General features: G+C 42.9%; 1 protein-coding gene across 1 annotated transcript in view; it reads right to left on the bottom strand.

Annotated features, from left to right (window-relative positions):
• LOC124282844 (atrial natriuretic peptide-converting enzyme-like) overlaps positions 1 to 25,633 on the bottom strand; it is an 82,811-nt gene that overhangs the window by 50,398 nt on the left and 6,780 nt on the right.

Here is a 25,633-nt window from a genome sequence, read left to right as displayed (position 1 = left end):
GAGTGTGTGCATGTTTTGAGCAAGGCATGTGAGTGTGTGCATGTTTTGAGCAAGGCACGTGAGTGTGTGCATGTTTTGAGCAAGGCATGTGAGTGTGTGCATGTTTTGAGCAAGACACGTGAGTGTGTGCATGTATTGAACAAGGCATGTGAGTGTGTGCATGTTTTGAGCAAGGCATGTGTTTTGAACTTATGTGTGAGCGTGTGCATGTGTCTACATGTTAGTGTGTGCACGTATGCTTTTTTTGCGTGCGTATGCATGTGGTTTGCCCTAGTGTGTACATCTGACATATACTTTGACCTTGCCTGTGAGTTTGTGTGCGTGTCTGTTTCAAGCCGGCGTGAGAATGCATGCATGTTTTGGAATAAGCACATATATAGACATTGTCACATATTACTTTGAGATGCTGGGATGAAAGACACGACTGCCTCACTACTTCCATACCAGCAAACCCACATCAACTGGTGTTCAATCAGGTCTTAGAGAAAACGACAACAACTTCATTAACGGTGGGTCTATATTCGTGGAATAAGATCCAATCCTTTCTTGTAATCTATTTCTAGAATCTCATGAGAAGTAATTTAGCTGGATCGAGCAGGCTGCCTCCCATAATAATCCCCGCTGACTCTCGTGAACTTGTGCACATGATATTAGAAAGGTATTGTCAAATTGTGAGGTGTTTAGACGTCTACACCTACATCCGGGAGATCTGATGCTCCATCCCCAGACCAGCAAAAATTTTAAATACACCTTGTTATCCCTAGCTAGGGGGTCGATATAAATATAATCCTGTATGCATTACAGTTTCTGGAACTACTGATATCAATTAATTGCATTTCCAGTCTAGTTAAAACAGTTCTCCCTCTCTGATGACAGACATATTGTGAATGTTAGTATAACATTTCTGTCGTATCTCGCTGGCTTGGTTGACACATGTCATCGGTTCCCAATTGCGCAGATCGATGCTCATGCTGTTGATCACTGGATTGTCTTGTCCAGACTCGATTATTTACAGACCGCCGCCACATAGCTGGAATATTGCTGGGTGCGGCGTAGAACTAACTCACTCACTCACTCTATAGCGAGATCGGTATGCTATAGTGTGAGTATTGTATTCGCGGCCTGTGGAATATTATATGGAGATGTACTGATTATAATTGTTTCTTTCTTTTCCAACATGAAATCATGGCTATGTCACTTAAGTCAGAATGTTTCTTATGAGTGCCGCCATATAGCTGGACTATTGCTGAGTGCGGCGTAAAATAAACTCACTCACTCTTAACCTGTGGAAACGCTTGACTGTCGTATCAAACAACGCCTGCTGTCGTCACTGATGTTCAGTGATCCATTCCTGACACGCATTGCCTGCTTTGCCTTTTACACCCAGAATAATCTTTGTCGGTGGAGAGTCAAGACTGGTTATTGTTTGGCGCTGACGTTAATATTTAGTTAACAAGAAAATGTCCGAGCAGTGAGCTTTTGGGTATGACCCGTTTCGCCATAACGTTGGTGTTCATATTTTCGCCTGCCTAAAATGGCCACATAATTCATCATTATCATTTGAAGACAAAACAGGATCAATTACTTAAATTCTTGGTCCATTTCAAGGTTGAAAATAATGGCCAGCTAATACACGGCATATACATCTCTCCCTTAAGGACGTTGTCTCAGTGAATTGTCAGTATAGCTGGTGGCAAATGGCCACCTCACTCCCGCAATGAGCACTATCACCTTCACTGTCATCCAGTGGTCAGCTCGGACTGCCAATTACAGTCATCACTTCCAGCATGATTCGCACACAAGTGCTTGTACATTACACTGATTCCTATCGACTGCACAAAATACCGCAGTGCTTTCTTCTAATTACATCAGCGTTAAGCTTCGACACTTTTTCTCTCTCTGTCTGTAATTGATTGAGACAGAGTCGATCTCCATACAAGTTCTCGCTGACAAAGGTGTGTTACTTCACAGTCCTGGAGGTAGATGCCACGAAACATGAAACGTCCAGACTTGATGGTGTGCTTGCATCAAGGTACACAGGTGATAAAGACATCCAGGTATGTGTATTCAGGTAGACGGGTGAAATAGAGGTGAGGTGAGGTGAAATTGGGTTTTACGTCGTGCTTGAGAATATTTCGCTCATATGACGACGTGCGGGTGAACTAGACATACAGTTATACATATTCAGGTTGACGGGTGAAATAGACATACAAGTATACATATTCAGGTAGACAAGTGAAATAGACATACAGGTACACATAATCAGATCAGCAGGTGAAATAGACATACAGGTACATACATTCAGATACACAGGCGATTAGACTCATGTACCTACATTCAGGTGGACAGCTGAAGCAGACATACATATACATGTTTTCAAATAAACAGGTAAATAGACATACAGCAAGTAAAAAATCAAGTCTACAGGTGAAGGACATACAGGTACATACTTTCAGGTAGATAGGTAATATAGGCACAAACGTTCACTTATTCAAATCAGCGGGACAAATAGACACACAGGTACATTATATTCAAATACACAGGTGATGTAGACACACATACAAACAGTACAACCAGAAATTATTGGGAATTTAAAGATTGTAATTTTTATTTTTTTCACTCATTACTCACGTGTTAAATGTGAATATTAGCAGAACATAACTCCAGATTCAAAGACAGGTGAACAGTTAGTATTTTGTCAAGTAACCATGGGCAGCAATGCAGGCTTCAATGCGGCGGGGCATACTACTGATCAAAGAAGTTAGAAAGTCGTGGTCCATGCTGTCCCAATATCGGACCACCTCTTCTTTCATTTCAGCAATATTTGTCAGATATTTCTTATTGACAATTTCCTTCATAAGTCCCCAAACATTTTCTATTGGATTTAGGTCAGGGCTATAGCTTGGCCAATCTAATAATGTCATATTTTGGGTCGTTGTCCTGCTGGAAAATCAAAACATTTCCATAGAACACGTGAGCAGATGGAAGTAAATGTCCCTCGACAATATATGTGTACCGCTCACTGTTCATATTCCCTTCAAATACACAGAGGGGCGTTGCCCCTAACACAGATATGCCACCCCACACGTTAAATTTCGGACTGTACTTTGGGCGCTGATACAAAGTTTTTTTCAGTTTGTTTGGTCCAGAATTTCAGTGTATTAGGAAACAGCCACACAGAACTTTCATCTGAGAAAATCACATTGTCCCAGTTAAAATTTCTATGCTGTAAGCACCAGTTCAACCTTCGCTCCTTTTCTTCAGGTTTCATGATCGGTGATGGAATTCCTCGACTTTTCTGACAACCCATTGCATGCAGCTCAGTTCTAATTGTCTCCTTACAGACAGACACAGTTCCTCTATCAATCATATCCAGCCTTAAGTTTTCTAAACTCCTTCGTTTGTTTTTAGAAACAAGAATACCAAGCCGCCTCCTGTCACCGACAGTCAATTATCTGGGCCTACCTGCGCCTCCCTGGTGCTCTATGCCATATCCATTTCCAATATTTTTCAAAACACGATAAACAGTGGAAAAAGGGATGCCTGTTCTACTTGAAATCACTTTAGCTGATCTGATGTCCTTGTTATAATACTCTTATATCAACTTCCTCTTCTCTAAATCATCCATACTGAGGATCACTGAAAATGTCGTCTGCTAGCAAGTAAACAAAGGGGGATAACTCTTCACAAACTAATGAAAAAGGATTAACGGAGTTGTCTCTCTTGAATGAAACCAAGCACTTGATAGCTGGTCAACGTTGGTTATACTAGAAATCCAATTAAACATATTCCTAAAATTCTCAATAATTTCTGGTCATACTATATATTCAGGTGGACAGGTGAGAACGAAATACAGGTATATCTATCCCAATGGACAGGTTAAATAAACATACAGATTCGAACAATTCCAAATGACGGATGGCCAACGAAATAGATCAAGCAAACAGGTGAAAAAGACGAGCAGGTATATGGATTCGGGCGATAGTCACACAGGTACATACATTCAGGAACACAGAAGAAATCATACAGGTTTCACGCTTGAGTGACTGCGATAAAAGAGTATATAACAGTGCCGTGACATCAAGGGGGAATCACGTGGTATAGGAGTGCCGTGACATCAAGGGGGAATCACGTGGTATAGGAGTGCCGTGACATCAAGGGGGAAAAACGTGGTATAGGAGTGCCGTGACATCAAGGGGGAAACACGTGGTAGGTATGCAAAAAGTTATTACAAAAGTGAAAAATACGAGCACACCCATTTGGATTCGACTGCATTCGACCATCAAATGATTTGAATGTTCAGGTGGCAGCTCTAGTAATTGTTCATTAGTGAGCATACGTAGCAGGCTTGTAGAGCTTAAGCAGATTAGGGAGATACCCTCGGGCGGAAAGTATTTTAAATTCAACATGTTCAAACAGTGCTAGATCTTCGGTATATGTCAAGAGAAGGATCATAGCAAACATACATCTAGGTAATATACCCAGACACTCCAAAATGTTTTGAAGATAACCCATGGCCTAAGGGTAGCGTATGGCAACGTGGTCCGTGGAATCATTCCGTAGACGGTGTTGGCGCGAGTACAGTGCGCTGTCACCAGGCGAGATATAGATTCAACGTGTCGACACTCTCCATAAATATACTTCGAATCGATGCAATCAACATAAATCAGGTGCATTTAGTGTTTTTCTCATTTAATCGCTACCTGTCTTTTCACAGCCGTGATAAACAATACATGATTAAGCTCAAATGTGATCCATCGCCAGATAAATCTGTTTAGAAGTGACTCTCTATCCCCCACGTTGTAAATACCCTTCGCCGCCTTCTGTGTAGCTATAGTGTTCCCCCTGAGTGATTCCGATACAATCGCGCCCAGAACGGAATAGATCTAGACCCTAGAGTTGACATTATTAAATGCCCAAATGTCAGCTTCTTTTATAGTCAGCCCGCATGTTTACACCCAACACTGAAACTTTTCAGAACGAGGATATTGTATAGAACCTCCCGCACAAGATGTGTTTTATATCTGTGCTATTCCGGTTGGTATAAACTACCATAACGATCTTCAATATTGGTTTTCGTGCAAAATGATCCAATTTCAGTCTTCAAGTTTAGTTTGGTCAAATGGAGGTAATAAAGTATGACCTCTCCCGACTCCCAGAGTGGACAACATACAGTTTATTAACACCATGACTTGGTACAAAGACATTCATTTAGAGGCTGCGGTGATGTATTCTGTCGCTGTGTTAGGGAATGGAGGACATATTGGCGAGTTTAGTCGACGCGGCTACATTCGAAAGACTTCACTTATTGAAGAAATAAAGAAAACTAAGCTGGTGAGGCAATAAGGAAAAAAAGAGCGTGAAGAAAACAGACATTGTAATAAATTGACTGTAATTAATAGGACGGAGCAGTTTGACGAGTGATGTCGATTCGTCAGTAAGGGAGTCATGTTGGGAGGGAGGCTGAGGGGCGATAAAATCTACCGAGGGGCTGGCTTAATTGTGGACCCACGTCATTCCGTCAATTGACGGTCATAGATCGATCATTGCTCTTCAACACTTTTAATCGAGCAAAAGCGACATTCCACAACTCCGAGAAACAAATTGGTCTAAAACTGGAACAGTTGAATGATGTGTTTAGGTAACGCAATTTAAATGTACAGAAAGGGTATGTGCTATAACGGGGGTCCTCTTAGCGACTCAACGGCTGTAGTCTTTCACATCACCAGTTTAACAGTAAATTCACAAAAGAGCCACCACTGTCAGGTGACGAACAATGCTATAAGATTTGACGTACGTTCAATACCTTTGACATTTACTAGTATATAGGACATACTTTCAATTCTCACATGAATGAATAATAATATACATGTTCTCATTTTATAACATGTTCCATAGATAAAGTGTCCAAGTACAACAGTATATGGATATCAATATACTGCTTCATGCAACATGCTTAAAGTTTTAAATTCAGACACAACAATGGCAGGCTGCAAATAAGCCATCGATGTAGCGGATTTGTTTGTTATCGATTTCCTAGGGAGAGTGAGTGCAGAAATTAATTTAATCAGAGTTTAAGTCGCCGAGAGAAACTAGAAATAGACTAGTTGCCTTAATGACAAAATCCTGGTCGACAAAGTTGTGTGTGTATGACGCATGTTCAGGAGAATCGTGCTTTGCCGGGATACATTCCGACTTCAGACTTGGATGGTCAATGTCTGGATACAAGATTAAACCTTCCTAAGTCAAGGTCAAACGCTAGGTAGAGTACAGACAATGGATTAACTCTGGGGCAAGTCAGACATGTTGGAGAAGCATAAGACATGGTTTAACTTGCTTGGCACAGCTAGCACGTGAAGTACTCAATAGAACTGGCCCGGATTAGGAACAGCCATTGTGTTGAAAGCGGGTGGCGCCACCCACAGGCAGACTGGTATAGCAGGGTGGGAAAGTAGTCATTGTGGCGCCAGGAACTCACTGATGACAAGATGACAGATCTCATGATTGATTTATGCCGGGTTTATCTCGAGGTTAAATCTGTTCGGTTTGGAGATTCGATTTATTTCGAATGTTCTGTTGTGTTCCCTTTGATGTTTCCCTTTATGGAACGTGTTGTATTAATAATGCATGTTTCATTGTAGTAATTGAAATGTACGTTTTATTGGACACCTTGGACAAGAGCTCGTTAATTGAGCACCAAACCTGAGGCTACAGACATGTCAGTGTGTCATAGAGAATACACATCGACGGTGGTGTTCATTGATGGATTACAATACACTGTCCGCATGTATTATTGATATATCAAATCCAATCAACAACCGATTCGTGATGAAACCATAATGCTTATTGTCACCTTAGCACAAGATAAAATTAGGGAGAATGACTAATTAAGATATCGCCAGTTTATAAGTTGACAAGTTGTGCTGGAAGATTTATTAGGTTTCGAAAAGGCACCCATCTACTTGTGGGTGGTCGGTGGGTGTGTTTGTGTCCCTCACTGGACCATTGTGTGTTCCTAACTTGCCACTGCCAGACAATGTTTGGTGAAGTAGAAACTAGAGTCATTCCACAACAAGGGTTGGTGTTAGAGAAACCAGAATCATTCCTAAACAGGGTTAGTGAAGTAGAAACTAGAGTCATTCCCAACAACAGAGGGTCATTTAAACAGGGTTTAGTGTAGGAGAAACTAGAGTCATTCCTAAACAGGGTTTAGTGTAGGAGAAACTAGAGTCATTCCTAAACAGGGTTTAGTGTAGGAGAAATAGGAGTCATTCCCTAACAAGGGTTAGTGTAGGAGACTAACAACAGTGTAGGAGAAACTAGAGTCATTCCCTAACAAGGGTTAGTGTAGGAGAAACTAGAGTCATTCCTAAACAGGGTTTAGTGTAGGAGAAACTAGAGTCATTCCCTAACAAGGGTTAGTGTAGGAGAAACTAGAGTCATTCCCTAACAAGGGTTAGTGTAGGAGAAACTAGAGTCATTCCTAAACAGGGTTAGTGTAGGAGAAACTAGAGTCATTCCCTAACAAGGGATAGTGTAAGAGAAACTAGAGTCATTCCCTAACAAGGGTTAGTGTAGGAGAAACTAGAGTCATTCCTAAACAGGGTTTAGTGTAGGAGAAACTAGAGAGTCATTCCTAACAAGGGTTAGTGTAGGAGAAACTAGAGTCCCTAACAAGGGTTAGTAGGAGTAGGAGAAACTAGGGAGTCATTCCTAAAGGGTTACAGGAGAAACTAGAGTCATTCCCAAACAAGGGTTAGTGTAGGAGAAACTAGAGTCATTCCTAAACAGGGTTAGTGTAGGAGAAACTAGAGTCATTCCCAAACAAGGGTTAGTGTAGGAGAAACTAGAGTCATTCCTAAACAAGGGTTAGTGTAGGAGAAACTAGAGTCATTCCCTAACAAGGGTTAGTGTAGGAGAAACTAGAGTCATTCCTAAAAAGGGTTTAGTGTAGGAGAAACTAGAGTCATTCCCTAACAAGGGTTAGTGTAGGAGAAACTAGAGTCATTTGTAGGAGAAACTAGAGTCATTCCCTAACAAGGGGTTAGTGTAGGAGAAACTAGAGTCATTCCTAAACAGGGTTTAGTGTAGAGTCATTCCTAAACAGGGTTTAGGAGAAACTAGAGTCATTCCCTAACAAGGGTTAGTGTAGGAGAAACTAGAGTCATTCCTAAACAGGGTTTAGTGTAGGAGAAACTAGAGTCATTCCCTAACAAGGGTTAGTGTAGGAGAAACTAGAGTCATTCCTAAACAAGGGTTAGTGTAGGAGAAACTAGAGTCATTCCCTAAACAGGGGTTAGTGTAGGAGAAACTAGAGTCATTCCTAAACAGGGTTTAGTGTAGGAGAAGTCATTCCCTAGAGTGTAGGAGAAACTAGAGTCATTCCCTAACAAGGGTTTTAGTGTAGGAGAAACTAGAGTCATTCCCTAACAAGGGTTAGTGTAGGAGAAACTAGAGTCATTCCCTAACAAGGGTTAGTGCAGGAGAAACTAGAGTCATTCCTAAACAGGGTTTAGTGTAGGAGAAACTAGAGTCATTCCCTAACAAGGGTTAGTGTAGGAGAAACTAGAGTCATTCCCTAACAAGGGTTGGTGTAGGAGAAACTAGAGTCATTCCCTAACAAGGGTTAGTGCAGGAGAAACTAGAGTCATTCCCTAACAAGGGTTAGTGTAGGAGAAACTAGAGTCATTCCCTAACAAGGGTTAGTGCAGGGGAAACTAACGTCACTAGTAACTAAATAGCTTGATATAGGATGTACTTGTGTCACTGCTCGACCAGATGAGGATAAAGTGTCCTGCACAATATTGCTTGTGCCGGGACAGGGATGTTTCTCCAAAGATAATGTGATATGAGTTGTATTGCAATAATACCCAAAACTGCGGCTCTGTTGTGGGAAGACGCAGTGTCATCACTATTTTATAACGAATTGATAATACTAGCTAAAGAAAAGTTCGACTGTTTTAGCCGAGATTTCTCTGATTATGGAACGAAGGTTGTCACGACCTTGCAAATAACTATAGTGGTTGGAATATGTGCGCATTCAACATAAACTTCATATTCGAGTTGTACTAAAATTTGTTTTTATTTGATTTTGGCCAAAGTGAAAAAGGCTTTATATAGGAGAGGATAATACATTAAGACGTAGCATATTTATCTTACACAATTGGGAGCATATGAAACATATAGCTGGGTATTGATTGTATAACCCGAGAACTTCTGTTCTAAACATTTCACACTGAAAAGGTCTCGAAATTATGAATAAAACTTGCTTTACCTTTTAACTCCTGTTTACAAAAAGAACACTCAATATTATCTAAAAGCATGAACGCTTTCCATCGCATATGTTATGTGATTTAGGTGTCATAAACATGACCGTTCTTCGTGGTCAAATGTACCCCACTATCCCAAGGGCTTTAATATCAGCCTGGATGATTTACGACACGGAATCGGTAGAGGTACCGCGGCTTCATACAGATTGACCAGCAGTCATCCAAGCATTTGTTCACTCGCAAATGTCTACAGGACCAAACGTTTTTGCCTCGATAAGTGCTTTAGATTCGACCAATCCTTACCTTCATTTGGTACGAGGCACTGAGTGCAAAGTAACCAAATATTCCAAGTGGTTTGAAAGCCCTACAGTCAGGACAGTGGTGTTTTTTCTTCAAGGAATTTTCCCCCTTTACAGAAAAGCCGATATCGGAGTATTTTTATTTTCTCTCTGTAGTGGTTAAGCCTGCTCTAGAAAGTGATTCTTTCACTAGATCATCAATACCGCAGTTACACCAGTGCGGTATGTAATCAGAAGGGTACAGGCAAACCACTACTCGAGAGTATCGACCAGAGAGCCCCAGGGGGAACATGACATGCGGAATCTGTCACGTCAGGTCACAGCTGTCTCCGACTTCATCCCATCCTCATGCTGAACAAGTTTGGTGCGTGTTTGTTCACGAACATATTAAAGAAGCAAGGCGGCAAAACCTGCCACACGGAACTTTAACAACAATAGCCCATAACACCTGAACGGAACCCTCTGATGACTGTGCTCACTGACGTGAATGTTATACCCGATTTGTCAATAATATCATGTCTTAAACTGTATCAGATTTCTGTTTATCAATACTTATTAAATGCCAAGTTCTGTAAAACTTATCGTATGGGATATTCAAGAAGCCTGAGATTTATTTCTGAAAGCATTTGTCATCTATAATTAGCATCTAAATACGTGAATTCCGTCTATCTGGCGTTAATGACTGCTGTCGAACACGTTACATCAAACGAGTACTTCATGTGTCTTTTTGCCTGAAATAGTTGAAAGAATTTATCGCTGCGTTTTCGTATTCGCTGTCATGTTCCAGCATGCTGTGAATCCGGGCATCAAAAGTGTCCTAATGGTGCAAGGGAGGCTCGTGTAATCTGGGGTGAGGAACAGCCGGCACGGGGGTGGCGAGGCGAGTGATTCAAACACCATCGCTCCATTACCTGGTCTGCGTGGGGGGACCTTCTGGCTGTAGCGTTCACTAGATCTTCAAATGTTTCCACTCGAGTGTAAGCGGCTGCAGTATACTCACACCTCCAGGGAAGGTGGTTGTTGGATCCAGTGATGGAATGGAGCACTGGTAGTTAACTCCTCGTCTCTGACAGGACGCAGTAATTCTCAGATTCTTCACAGCGAACTGGCCTATCCGTTTGTTGATAACCCTACACTGCATATAACTGCTGTTAAACAGATCTTGCTCAGATAGGTGTATAGGTGGAACTGCTTCATAGGTTTCAAATACATTCGTTTGTCCGAACAATTCAATAAGAAAACAAAGTGTTCGGATAAACGAGTTCTGACTGTAACAATAACCATCCATGATTGCAGCAAATAATTTCAAATTGTTTATTCATGGATAAGACATCCCTTTCTCGATCACTGCAGGCAGACATTTTAAAACACATCACACTGCGGTTATAACGAACTCACGGGCCAGTAATTTTCCTTCGTCACAGCCGTAGGTCATTATACATATTTTGACTATATGCAGGAAGTGATAGTTACCAAAATATAACAGTTCGTCACATCCATTAGTTCGTTTTAAGCGTGTTCATTATAAACGTAGTTCACTGTAAGGGCATGTACATCTGTAAGCTACAAAATGCAGGATGGCGGTTACTGCACTATCCAACTATGACGTCTTGTATTTTGTGTCACAATAACTGATGTGATAATGGTGATGTCCAGTATAAAGCTAAAGCTAACAAGGCTTGCGTAAATGTCTTTTCTAATGCCCATTTCTTGTTGGTTAAGGAAGTAGCGGTGCTACATACCTTCGATGCGTATTGCATATGCGAGTAAATATTAATGTTACATTGTTTGGTTGTATTTTCTGTCGCAATTACTGTGTTCCAAGCTATTATTTAAGTTTCCAGATTGGAACTGACCGAAGACTTGGAATCATCTGATACTGCTTCTCTCAACATATTCGACAACTCGGAGAACTTCGCGTTATCAATTTGTCATTTGGTGAAATAGGGACGTTTGAAACTGTGGTTTTGTGTTTTCAATTTAGCGCGGTTAATCTACAGCTCTACACTGAAAACACAACATGCTCATCATCAATAATTATAATCACTGTAAAGGTATCTGACCACCTATGTCAGCGGAACTATGTCAACAGACTAAATATAGCTGTTTACAGCTGAAATAAATACATCAGTGCCTCGTTTTTCTATGTTGGTTTCTGTTTGCGACACAAGTATGTACTGTTTGAGAGGCATTTTATAGTTTAATAGGCATTGGATTGTATAGTTTTACGCCGCTTTTAGCAATAGTCCATCAATATCACGGCAAGGACACCAGCAACGGACTTCACCGGGAATCGAACCCAGACCTTCAGCGTGACGAGCGAACGCTCTAACCACAAGGCTAACTGACCGCAATCATATTCAAACGCAATGTGTCTGTGAGTCATGTATCAGATACATATCAACATGCATCTTTACCTATGACGTCATCACGTTACCGCAAATCAAGGTGGCGGTTTTCAGAGGTTTACTTGGCAGTCGATATTGTGAGACCGTCATTTCACAGATCAGAGCGACTTGGCCGTAAGAAGCTCAACTGTAACAACTCTGCACCTCCTAAGGCTAAGTTATCAATCTCTGCAGAAACCAATTAGTTGCCTGCATGTTTTCATACAAAAGTTTGGGGCAAAAATCGTTTACGTGAATTACGTAATTAGGGGTAATTCCTCCTTCCCATATCAGTTTGTCAGACAAGTGTTATGAGAACGCCCCGCGACGATAAAACCGCACCTAAACGAGTTGTCGCACACATCCAGCACACGCAGACCATCAGCAAAGCAATTTCTGATTGTATTTCTGTCACCATTCCATCACTTCTCCAAGATGATGGAATAACGGTAATACCCCAAACAGCCCATTAACCTCCCAATTGTACCCTATCTAGTTCAGGGCTGTATAAGAATAGACACATTGGCTATATACAGAGTTACACATTGATGAACGGGTCCGTATCCCTCAGCTGTATACCGATGACAAATACAATGCATTACTTTATGGAATTCCGTTTGGCTATAAACAGTGAGATATAGTTTACATAGGGTTTGTGAACACAACACTCCTGTGCAGATGTTCCTTCAGAGATAATAACACATTTCCAACGGGCAAATATTGTTCTTTGATTTTCAGTCGAGCTTCCAGTTTCTGCGTTCTAGCGAGGAAAAGCTGACTTATATGCATCTTAGACCCATGTTTGGGGATCCAATGGGAAGTGCGTATTCTAGACATGTGACCCACGTCCTGGGTGAGTGAGTTTGTTAAGGTCTACATCACACCAGCTGAAATCCAACAGTGGATCAGTGGAAACATATTATATATAATTCACATTATATGTACTGTAAGGTTGAAACTGACTTGATGATGAAGGAATTGTCTAATATGATTGTGATAAGGAGGCAAACTGGAGGCAAACAATCATTGTTATATATTTCAATATTCACGTGATCTGCATACTGTTTTTACAAAGCAATCATGTTATCAAAGTGCATAAATACATTCAACAAATCCATCTAAAATTAAAGGTCTATAGCATCGTTACAAAATCAAACCTAGATACGGATCAAAGTTTAGAAAAAGAAACAACGGTATCGCTGAGAAGTATTTGAATATTGTATTATGGGGTTATTTATTGGTGAAAGGGTGAGTTTAGCTTTACGCTGCTTTTAGCAATATTCCAACAATATCACGACGGGGGACAACAGAAATGGGCTTCACATATTGTACCCATATGGAGAATCGAACCCGGGGTTTTCGGCATGACAAGCGGCGTTTTAACCATTAGGCTACCAAACCGCCCGGTTATTTATAGAGACTGTGACAGCAAGGTAAGGGTGTAGACATAGCACTGTACTGTATGTACTTCGTAGTGAAGGTGGTGGTATATACGGTAAAACAGCGGACAGTCAAGGACAGTATGACAGCGGACAGTCATGGACGGTATAACAGCGGACAGTCAAGGACGGTATGAGAGCGGACAGTCAAGGATGGTATAAGAGCGGACAGTCAAGGACGGTACATAACAGCCGACAGTCAAGGAGTGTAAAACAGCGGACAGTCAAGGATGGTAAAACAGCGGACAGTCAAGGATGGTATAACAGAGTACAAGCAAGGATGGTATAAGAGCGGACAGTCAAGGACGGTATATAACAGCGGACAGTCAAGGACAGGAAACAGCGGACAGTCAAGTATGGTAAAACAGCGGACAGTCAAGGACGGTATAACAGCGGAAAGTCAGAGCTGACAGTCAAGCATGGTATAAAAACGGACAGTCAAGGGCGGTGTATAACAGCGGACAGTCAAGGAGAGTAAAACAGCGGACAGTCAAGGATGGTATGACAGCGGACAGTCAAGGACAGTAAAACAGCGGACAGTCAAGGACGGTAAAACAGCGGACAGTCAAGGACGGTATAACAGAGTACAAGCAGGACGGTATATAACAGCGGACAGTCAAGGATGTAAACAGCGGACAGTCAAAGATGGTATGACAGCGGACAGACAAGGACGGTATAACAGCGGACAGTCAAGGACGGTAAACAGCGGACAGTCAAGGACGGTAAAACAGCGGACAGTCAAGGACGGTATAACAGCGGACAGTCAAGGACGGTATAACAGCGGACAGTCAAGGACGGTAAAACAGTGGACAGTCAAGGACAGTAAAACAGCGGACAGTCAAGGACGGTAACAGCGGACAGTCAAGGACGGTATAACAGCGGACAGTCAAGGACGGTAAAACAGCGGACAGTCAAGGACGGTATAACAGAGGACAGTCAAGGACGGTATAACAGCGGACAGTCAAGGACGGTATAACAGCGGACAGTCAAGGACGGTATAACAGCGGACAGTCAAGGAAACAGCGGACAGTCAAGGACGGTATTGAACAGAGGACAGTCAAGGACGGTACAACAGCGGACAGTCAAGGAAGGTAAAACAGCGGACAGTCAAGGACGGTATAACAGCAGACAGTCACAACGGAGTCAAGGACGGTATGACAGCGGACAGTCAAGGAAGGACGGTATGACAGCAGGACAGTCAAGGACGGTATGACAGCGGACAGTCAAGGACGGTATGACAGCGGACAGTCAAGGACGGTATAACAGCGGACGGGACAGTCAAGGACGACGGTATAACAGCGGACAGTCAAAGTCAAGGACGGTATAACAGCGGACAGTCAAACGGGACGGCGGTATAACAGCGGACAGTCAAGGACGGTATAACAGCGGACAGTCAAGGACGGTATGACAGCGGACAGTCAAGGACGGTGACAGCGGACATGAAACAGCGGACAGCAGAGAACACAGGACAGAATAAAACAGTCAAGGACGGTATAGAACAGCGGACAGTCAAGGACGGTATGACGGCGGGCAGTCAAAGATATGACAGCGGATAGTCAAGGACGGTATAACAACGGACTGTCAAGGATGGTATAACAGCGGACAGTCAAGGACGGTATGACAGTGGGCAATCAAGGACGGTATAACAGCGGACAGTCAAGGACGGTATAACAGCAGACAGTCAAGGACGGTATGACAGCAGACAGTCAAGGACGGTATAACAGTAGACAGTCAAGGACGGTATGACAGCGGACAGTCAAGGACGGTATAGCAGCCGAGGAATAGGAACCGACAGTCAAGGACGGTATAACAGCGGACAGTCAAGGAAACAGCGGACAGTCAAGGACGGTAAAACAGCGGACAGTCAAGGGAGCATTGTCAAAGGCTGTCCTCCACGTGAGTTTACAAACAGACATAGTTTGTGTAGCAAATACCGCTTATAGCATTCCCGTCTTGCCTTGCAATTAGAGTGTATAGATTAGGGATGTACACACGCGCAAGCACGCACACACACACGTGCTCAAGCGGGCGGGCGCACGAATGCATCTAACGGTATTTGAAGTTTGGCTGAATATATTGGTATTCTATTTCAATATTTTAAGGGACAATTTTTAGTTAGCACTGGTATATTATCCATCCATTACCATAATATATTCTATGTAAACCTCCCTGTGCTGTTCTAAAGTGTCCTTGTTTTCTGGTTCTCGACATTATTCGTATTTTCAGAGTACGCCCAACGAATCCTAAAATAATCTCCACAACATTATTCCAGCTAGGAGTATAGGAGTAGCGTCTGTAGATACTGTGATGACTTTGCCAATTAAATATAACAATCGGGACTGTCATTTCATATTTACAAACTTCAAACACTTTTCTCCTGGGTTATTGCAACCAGCCCATCTGGGGTGTGAGGGGAAAACATGGTTGAGAATTGGTACATGAATAAGTCATGTTGCCTCAACCTTAGGGCGACGTGGCATGGTAGCTTGCACTTCCAACCGAAACAAATTCTGTTGCTTAATTATTCACTGACACCAGGAAGCAGCAATATTCAGGTATAATGTTTGGCACTAGTATCACAATAGGACATTTGTGTCAATCATTGTGATGTAATGAAACAGCTTATTGATGTTACACCACTATATGTGTTCGAGTAACATCCATGTACTTCGGGAAATGATACCACAACAAATATACCTCATAACATTCAAACTGCAGAAGTGATTATGTTATTGTCGGGGAAGTATCAAATTGAAGGTTTGAAAGAAGAATACTCGTTACTGAAGGAATGATTAAGATTGAAGGGAAATATTGTTCTAACCTGCAAACCAAAATATGCGGCGATGGGAAAGTGTGTAAATCGTTCGTTCCTCGCGACGATGTCTCGAGTTCGAATCTAAAATAGAGATGTGTGTAGTCATTCATTCATCCATCCACCCACCCGTCCGTCCCTCCGTCCGTTTTTTCGTTCGTTCATTCAATATGATGCGACCATATGGGTTTAATAAAAGCCGGCATTTCCCTGTGCATGCAGTACAGCATGGCCCTTCAGGTGTTCACGATGTACAGAGAAATCTGACTGCGGCATTACATCGATTGACATGGGACGAGTCGCATGCCATGTGCATGTCAGTTGTCAATAAACAACACAGATTCCTGAGTGAGATCAACAGGACTTCCATGTATTTATGGGATATTAACGTGTACCAAGAGAGTGAGTTGGCCTGTTCACACAAATCAAGGTGTGGACACCAACAATATACTTCAGAATTGTACAGCAAATATGAATCGATGCCCGGATGTCGATTATGATGTTTCAACACCCTGGTTACCCGAATTAACACAGTTACGATGTGCCAGGAGGAAAGATCAATATTTTCTTTAAAATAAATAATGGTCTTTTGATAATGATCGAAACGAGTTAAAGACAAATTTGCCTCTTGGCAGTAACTTTAGCACATTAAATATGCCTATGCAAAGACCCTACAGCAGAGTAGCATACCAGGTTACTCGAGACAGGGGGCAGTCCCTGATAGTGACGTTGTGTACAAGCCAGTTAATAATGTCAGTATCAGGCGTGTCCATCACTTGCCTTGATACAGACTAGGCAACAGCGTCGTACTGAGCATACCAAATGTTTGAAAACAACACGGCGAATGTTGTTTCAAATGACAGCCAAAGATTGGCCCCACTGAGTGAACGTTTCCGGCTGGTTCTGGAAGGCATTGTTCCATCTTATCCAAAACAACCGGCAATGGCACTACAGAAATGGTATGCTGCATCCAAACATGTATTACAACCCGTGCAATATGTGAACGGGCATTAGTCTGCTGCAGCTTTACGTCCCTGCGTGGACACAAAGGGTAGAACACGCCGTCTCGAACCACGCCGTCCCGGTAGCTCACACCATGAAAATAACCCGTTGTGTTATCAGGCAGGTATAATGTCATCCCATACCATTACAACTCCTGTCACCCAACCTGGCGACGTAACGCAAGCGTCACTATGCGTCACCTGGACGTCGGAAACACCATTGGTGTTTAAATAAAACCCGGACTGTGAACGGTGTACGTTACCATATTCTGAAGCTCAGATACTGCCTACAACAGGTAATGGGTACCTGAACCTGGCGTGGCAGCAAAACTAGGTCTATCCCTGTCCGTCGAGGCCGGATTTGTGCGCCCTAAGGGAACCTCAATTAAACCAAGACGTTAATGTGTCAGTTTGGTATCGATTCCGTAGATGCATAGACCGAGCATGGTTGCCTTACTTACATGACGTCACACGTGAACGACCATCGAGTGTGTGTTGCCTGATGCAACTTACCCCCTCAAAGAGGGGATGAACATTAACATCTCTGGCACCTTTCTGTTTGCAAGCATACCCATCGACTCATTATCCTTGATTTTGAGCAAGCCGCTGCATTGTGTAAATGATATGTACGGTCAAACAAAAGTGTATTTATGAACATCACGGTGTGCTGCTGACACGTTTAACACGTATGGCACGTATGTGGTATCAAAACACCAAACACGTGTGTGCTGTACTGGGCACGTGACAAATTATTGATCATAACTTTAAAGTATATATGTCTTCATGAATATATTTTGAAAGATGAATAACATATTGACCATCATATGAAGCACAATGACGTCATTCAATAAGTAATGCGTAATGCACGGTTTTAATTATTTCTTATTTTGATGTCAGTTTGTCCACATAACTGGCATTTGCGAATGCTCATGACATTGTTGGAATCCAACAGTGGACACTGTTCTTAACAGATTTCTTGTGGATATGGGGATGTGTTTTGTTGCTTTTATTTATGATCAAAGATGTTCTCTTCATTACTTTATTGGACTTTATTCTCAAATTGAGACTGTGGTCGTTTTGAATTTGTAATATCTTTAAGATATTTGGTGAATGGTTGCAGTACACTTTCTGCGTCAAACAAACATTAAAGCAGGAAAGTCAAAGTTCAATTGTATAAACTGTTTTTTTCATTTTTAATTCGCAAGTGTTGTACTGCTCAAGGTTTCCAGAACATGAGAATGGCTACAATAAGTAGCCGACTTCCAACTTCATGAGAAATTCTAACTGTGTTCTTGCCTTCAGATGATTCCTCCATCTCCATCTCCTTCTCCTATCAAACGTTGTACTCCGTATACCTACAACTTCTAAAGCTTGGGGTTAACATTTACTCATCTCCACATTTTTAAGAATGTTTCTTAAAATCATCCGTTTTGCCGCTTTCATACGTATACATTTTGTGCTATTGGTGCAAAATCATTTGGTTTTGAAATTTACGAAAAAACATTTCCATTGAAATAAACATATCTGAATAAATGTTGCATATTTTGCTAATATGTTGATGCTGTCCCTGTAAAAAGGACCTTAAGGTATCTTACCCTTCCTGATACTGTGTTACACAACAAATTCATTTACAGTGCAGTTTAACGGATACTACGATCTTATGTTTTCCTATAGCAGTTGAAGGTTGTATATAATAACTGGATGTCAGTTACAAGCCTGGGGATCATTACAGTGAATGGGTCTGAGACAAAATACTCCGGGGCTGACTCATGGGCACAAAACAGTATTGAAGTTCACCCGCTTGGATTTCTGAAGCATAAGAAGTTTTCTCGGTATCAATTTCTAAAGACAAATACACATATCGTGTAGTTACTCCATTTGGTTCAGTGTGTGCAACCAGTGCGCCACGTCATGGATACCTGTTATAGGATACCTGTTTATGTGCAATTCATGTTTCAAATTATGAATACACATTGCCACTTAGAAATGTTTAGATCTAACGTATAATATATTTGGGATTACACTTGCTTAGTAGAGTACTGATTCTGTTACTTTTGTTAGGTTGAGTCCTATCCGGGATTCGAACCCACACTGTCAGAAGCAGGCACCTAATCGTCAGCACAACAGTCGTGTTTGTGAGAGAGCTGGGCTGTATGTATCAGCATTTCATCTATTTAATCACCACGTGTTATATAAAATATGATATGTCAAAAATACCCAAGCCACGTGTTCACAGACCAAGCTCCATATCCACGGCATCTCAGCACACATAGCCCAGCAGTACAAAGAGAAGTGAGAAAAAATTCCATGGATTCGAAAATGAAAAGGTTTTAAGTATGTATGAAGCCTCTGATATGTCATCACAGGAGTTCTTTCATGATAAGTTCCCCAGTACGCATGAATACTTTTCATCAGGAAAATCCACTGATTTCTCACGAATATCAGAAAGAAGACTTGGACAAAACCCGAGCTTCACCGTGTATATCTATATGAAAGGAATCTGAACATTCCTGTCTTTGTGAGCTATGTCAGATAAATTTAGTTCCGATATGAGTGATTTACGTCAGCATATTAGACTCTTGGGGAGTTGAAAGGCGGTTCTTAATAAACTCGCAATCTGCGTTGTTAAATGGGCAGGTCAAGTTAGGATCAACAATTTCTGATTTGTCCTTAATTGACAAGTCCGCTAAGCGTGACTTTATCTGATTCTTGTAGCTCAGGTTTGATGTGGCGGTCGAACCGAAGAATAAAAATACACACTGTGAAGGAGCTGCTGAGACAAACGGGGCCGCTCATTGATCAACTGAATTGAATCTTTCATTCATTATCTGAGAGAAACGATCCCAGTGATAAACAAGCTTTTGCCTGATGCTGGGATGTTTCATGTCAGCTGTTCTCTCGGGTCAACGTGCCTTCCGCTGGGAACGTTTCTAATGGCCTCCGTGACCACGCAGGGGATGTTGCCGACCATCCTGCTTATCTGTCTATCGTTGTGACCCCAGGTAGTTTGTCCACCGAAATGACCCTCAGTAAGCTGGCCACCGTAGGGACCCAGTTTAAGGTGTCCATCGTAGGGACCCAGAGTAGGCTGGCCACCGTAGGGACCCAGAATAGGATGTCCACCATAGGGACCAAGAGTAGGTAGTCCGCCTTAGTGACTCCAAGTAAGCTGTCCACCAAAGGAACCCAGAGTTGGTAGTCTACCGTAGGGACCTAGAGTTGCCTGTCCACCATAGGGAACCTAGAGTAGACTGTCAACGAAGGGACCTAGAGTAGGCTGTGCCCAACAGGGACCAAGGGTAGGCTGTCCATCTTAGCGACCTAGAGTTGGCTGTCCACCAGAGGGACCTAGAGGAGGCAGTCCACCACAGGGACCTAGAGTAGGCTGTCCACCTTAGCGACCTAGAGTTGGCTGTCCACCGAAGTGACCTAGAGTAGGCTGTCCACCATAGGGACCTAGAGTAGTCTGTCCACCGAAGGGACCTAGAGTAGGCAGCTAGGGGACCTAGAGACCTAGAGTAGGCAGTCCACCATAAGGACCTAGAGTTGGCAGTTCACAATATACGGACCTAGAGTAGGCTGTCCACCTTAGGGACCTAGAGTAGGCAGTCCACCTTAGGGACCTAGAGTAGGCTTTCCACCATAGGGACCAAGAGTAGGCTGTCCACCTTAGGGACCTAGAGTTGGCTGTCCACCTTAGGGAGTTGGCTGTCCACCTTAGTGTCTCCAAGTAAGCTGTCCACCGAAGGGACCTAGAGTTGGCTGTCCACCGTAGGGACCTAGAGTTGGCTGTCCACCATAGGGACCTAGAGTTGGCATCACATAGGGACCTAGAGTAGGCTGTCCACCTTAGGGACCTAGAGCTGGCTGTGCACCGAAGGGACCTAGAGTAGGCTGTCCACCTTAGTGACTCCGAGTAAACTATCCACCGAAGGGACCTAGAGTAGGCTGTCCACCGAAGGGACCTAGAGTTGGCTGTCCACCATAGGGACCTAAATGTTGGCTGTCCACCTTAGTGTCTCCAAGTAAGCTGTCCACCGAAGGGACCTAGAGTAAGTGGTCCACCTTAGTGACTCCAAGTAAACTATCCACCGAAGTGACCTAGAGTAGGCTGTCCACCGTAGGGACCTAGAGTTGGCTGTCCACCATAGGGACCTAGAGTTGGCAGTTCACAATAGGGACCTAGAGTAGGCTGTCCACCTTAGGGACCTAGAGCTGGCTGTCCACCTTAGTGACTCCAAGTAAACTATCCACCAGAAAGAGTAGAGTAGGCTGTCCACCGAAGGGACCTAGAGTTGGCTGTCCACCATAGGGACCTAAATGTTGGCTGACCTTAGTGTCCTAGAGTAAGCTGTCCACCATAAGTGGTCCACCAGTGACTGTAAACTATCCACCATAGGGACCAAGAGTAGGCTGTCCATCTTAGGACCCTAGAGTAGGCTGTCCATCTTAGGGACCTAGAGTTGGCTGTCCACCGAAGTGACCTACAGTAGGCTGTCCACCATAGGGACCTAAAGTTGGCTGTCCACCTTAGGGACCTATAGTAGGCTGTCCACCGAGGGGAGAGTTGGTTGTCCACCTTAGGGACCTAGAGTTGGCTGTCCACCTTAGGTACCTAGAGTTGGCTGTCCACCATAGGGACCTAGAGGTAGCTGTCCAACATAGGGACCTAGAGTAGGCTGTCCACCATAGGGACCTAGAGTAGGATGTCCACCATAGGGACCTAGAGATGGCTGCCCAACGAAGGGCCCAGAGTCGGCTGTCCACATTAGTGACTCCAAGTAAGCTGCCCACCTCAGGGACCTAGAGTAGACTGTCCATCGACGGGACCTAGAGGTGGCTGTCCACCTCAGGGACCTAGAGTAAGCTGTCCACCTTAGTGACTCCAAGTCAACTGTCCACCGACGGGACCCTGAGTAGGCTGTCCACCGACGGGACCTAGAGTAGGCTGTCAACCTTAGGGACCTAGATTTGGCAGTCCACCATAGGGACCAAGAGTAGGCTATCCACGTTGCATGGTTAAATCAGACAGTGGGTAATGTAACTCTTTTTCTTAAACGTTTCCGAGAACAGTCAGTAAATATGTTCCATCAAGAATGGCATTCGACTCTCGAAAATAGTTCAAGGTATGATCTATATAAGTCCTTTAAGAGCCTTATCCAACCAGAAATATATTTATCTGTATTGACATCAGGAAATATCAGACGCACATTTGTTCAGCTCCGACTAGGTCTATTAGATTTAAGTATTAATAAAGGTAGAAGATTGTCTATAGAAAGAAATATGAGAATTTGTCCATTATGCAGTTCATCTATTGAAGATGAAATTCATTTTATATTTGTATGTTCACATTATGATGATCTTAGAAGAAAATATATTTCAAGTAATTATCTATCAAACTATCCAACAATAGCCTTTGTCTCGATTCTCGCTTCCAGAAATGAAACTGTTATCCGTAACCTTTCTCATTTGTAAAACATGCTGTTGTCTTGAGAAATGATAGGTTATCCAAGTAATTACATAAATGCCATTGTATTATGTATTATAGTTATGTATATGTATGTAACTCCTTGTATATGGGCCGGAGGCCTTGAATACAATAAACTTGACTTGACTTGACCTTAGGGACCTAGAGTTGGCTGTCCACCTTAGGGACCTAGAGTAGGCTGTCCACCTTAGTGAATCCAAGTAAACTGTCCACCGACGGGACATAGAGAAGGCTGTCCACCATAGGGGCCTAGAGTTTGCTGTCCACCTTAGGAACCTAGAGTAGGATGTCCACCATAGGGGACCTAGAGTAGGCTGTCCAAAATAGGGACCAATAGTAGGCTGTCCGCCTTAGGGACCTAGAGTAGGCTGTCCACCGAAGGGACCTAGAGTTGGCTGTCCACCATAGGGACCTAGAGTAGGCTGTCCAACATAGGGACCAAGAGTAGGATGTGCATCGATGGGAGCTAGAGTAGGCTGTCCACCTTAGGGACCTAGAGTTGGCTGTCTACCTTAGGGACCTAGAGTTGGCTGTCCACCATAGGGACCTAGAGGTAGCTGTCCAACATAGGGACCTAGAGTAGGCTGTCCACCATAGGGACCTAGAGTAGGATGTCCACCATAGGGACCTAGAGTAGGCTGTCCAACATAGGGACCTAGAGTAGGCAGTTCACAATAGGTGCCTAGAGTAGGCTGTCCACCTAAGGGACCTAGAGTAGGCTGTTCACCATAGGGACCAACAGTAAGCTGTCCACCTTAGTGACTCCAAGTAAGCTGTCCACCGAAGCTACCAAGTGTAGGATGTCACTGAGTAAGCTACACATAACTGGGACATCGAAAGCTGTCAAAGGACACCGGAATAATCTGTTCACAACAAGTCCACCGTGAGGATGTAAAGGGACCAGGCAACTTTTCAGTAACAAAATGGTGATGATCTTTTTCACATTTATATTATAACGATGTAGAGATGCGTGGTGAAAATAGAAGTGGTACCAAACCAAAATAGCGTAACAGCAGTTTGTTGTGACGAAGGAATATATATTATTTCAATAACTGATTTCTGTAAGGAAATGTTCTGTGGTGAAATCAACGAGCGAGTACGATTTTACGCCGCTTTTAGCGATATTGAATCTACATCACGGAACGGAAGCCAGAAATTAGCCCACGACGTGTACCCCTGTGGGAAATCCAACAGGGATCGAACGCTTCAGCTTGAACCACTAGCTTTATACATCGGCTCACATACGGCTGAAGAATACTTGCACCATGGGGCACTATTTCAGTCACGTGGTATCACATTGCCCACAGCCTTGACAAAGGAAAGCTGTCGTATAAAATACTACTGTGACATAAATCTTGGAACTTATTAACATGAGAGTAGCAGGCAGACATGTCTGAAGGAAATGGGATTTTTAATACACTCTTTCATTCTAGTGCATTTTGTGTCTTGTGATATTAGGAATTACAGATTCTAGGAAATTTATATCTGGTTGACAGATGCTGAAAACTCTCGACGTAAAACTGACAACGAAGAAAACGGAATATTCGCTCACTTGTCAACGTGTGCTTCGTGTTAAAATGATTTTTTTCACCATCAGAACTATTCGTTTAGTAATCTCAGCAACTCAGGAATGTTGAAGACAGCCTCTCAAAAGCACATGTATGTGTTTGATTATTTTAGAATACCGTATGGACGCCGTGAAATGAAATGGCCAGACGACCTTTGTAATGGACAAGGATGCACAGCCACTCCTTGATGAATTACATACCAACAATAACCGCCCGACAATGGCTTTTCTTGGTGTTCATCATCAGTCAAACCTGGACGAAAACGAAAGGATTTGAGAGAGGATGAAGAAAAAGTTACTATTTTTGTAAACTGTCGAAGATCCCATTGTTGACGTGTTTTGTCAGCAATAGAGAGAAAATATAAGCGAAAACACATGCGTGGCATCAAATAATGATGGAGTTGTCCACAACAAGGTGAAGGTCAACAGAGGACAATGGAACGACGCATTAAGTCCAGCACTCGGCACAAACGACACGGTTTGTTTATTTGTTGTTCAACGCCGCACTCAATATTCCAGCTGCATGACCATCTCTATATAATGCAGACTGTATCAGAAAACCCAGCCATTGACACATGACATACATCAACCAAGTCAGCCCAACTAGTCCCAGTTCCGCAATACGCGCTTCGATTCAAATAAGTCCATGTTTAATCATGGCACTTACGATCCGCTTACCACTACGAATGTTTCGTGGTGCGGGTCCTGACCACCCAATCCCTTTAGTTGCCTCGTACGGCAATCGGGAGTTGGTGAGGACCACTTGCAGCCCTGATCTTCACGGGGCAGTTGTCATGTGTAACAAACATATTATATTCGTGGACACCAGCTGAAACAAATCCGGCTAATTCAAACTGCAGACAGGGTCAATCGTGGCGCAATGAATGTCGACACCTGTCTTTATTCACTCACATTATAACATGTAAGTAAAGTAACTTCGGCATGTTCGTTCCAGAAAGTTCCAAAAGCGTCAGAGCGGGCGGCAAAACCAACAGACTATGTATAAGAATTGACTAATATTATTGGCGTTTATGGAGGTGGAAACTTAAAATCCGGTTTGCATTCTTCGTAAATCCGAGTTAAGTGGAGGATTTACGCGAAATGTGGACATGGGCTTTTACGGGGTAATCCCATGTAGCTGGTCGGGTAATCCCAAGTAATCCGGATTAACGGTATACATGGGTGGTTGGACGGCAATAGTCTGGTCTGGTGAAAGGTCCATTAGTCAAATGACGTCAGCCTGTTATCAGTTATTTTCACTGACCAACTGACCGGAATTAAGATTACCAAACCAAACACTGGCACTTATAAGTGACCACATTTTGGACAGATACAGATTAAACTAATTTAAGTTAACAAATATATTCAGGC

Source organism: Haliotis rubra, unplaced genomic scaffold (genome assembly GCF_003918875.1).
Source record: "Haliotis rubra isolate DU_JTF1 unplaced genomic scaffold, ASM391887v1 Scf304, whole genome shotgun sequence".
NCBI classification, from domain to species: Eukaryota; Metazoa; Mollusca; class Gastropoda; order Lepetellida; family Haliotidae; genus Haliotis; species Haliotis rubra.
Note: the sequence above shows the minus strand (reverse complement) of the source record. Positions and strands in the feature narration are given on the sequence as shown.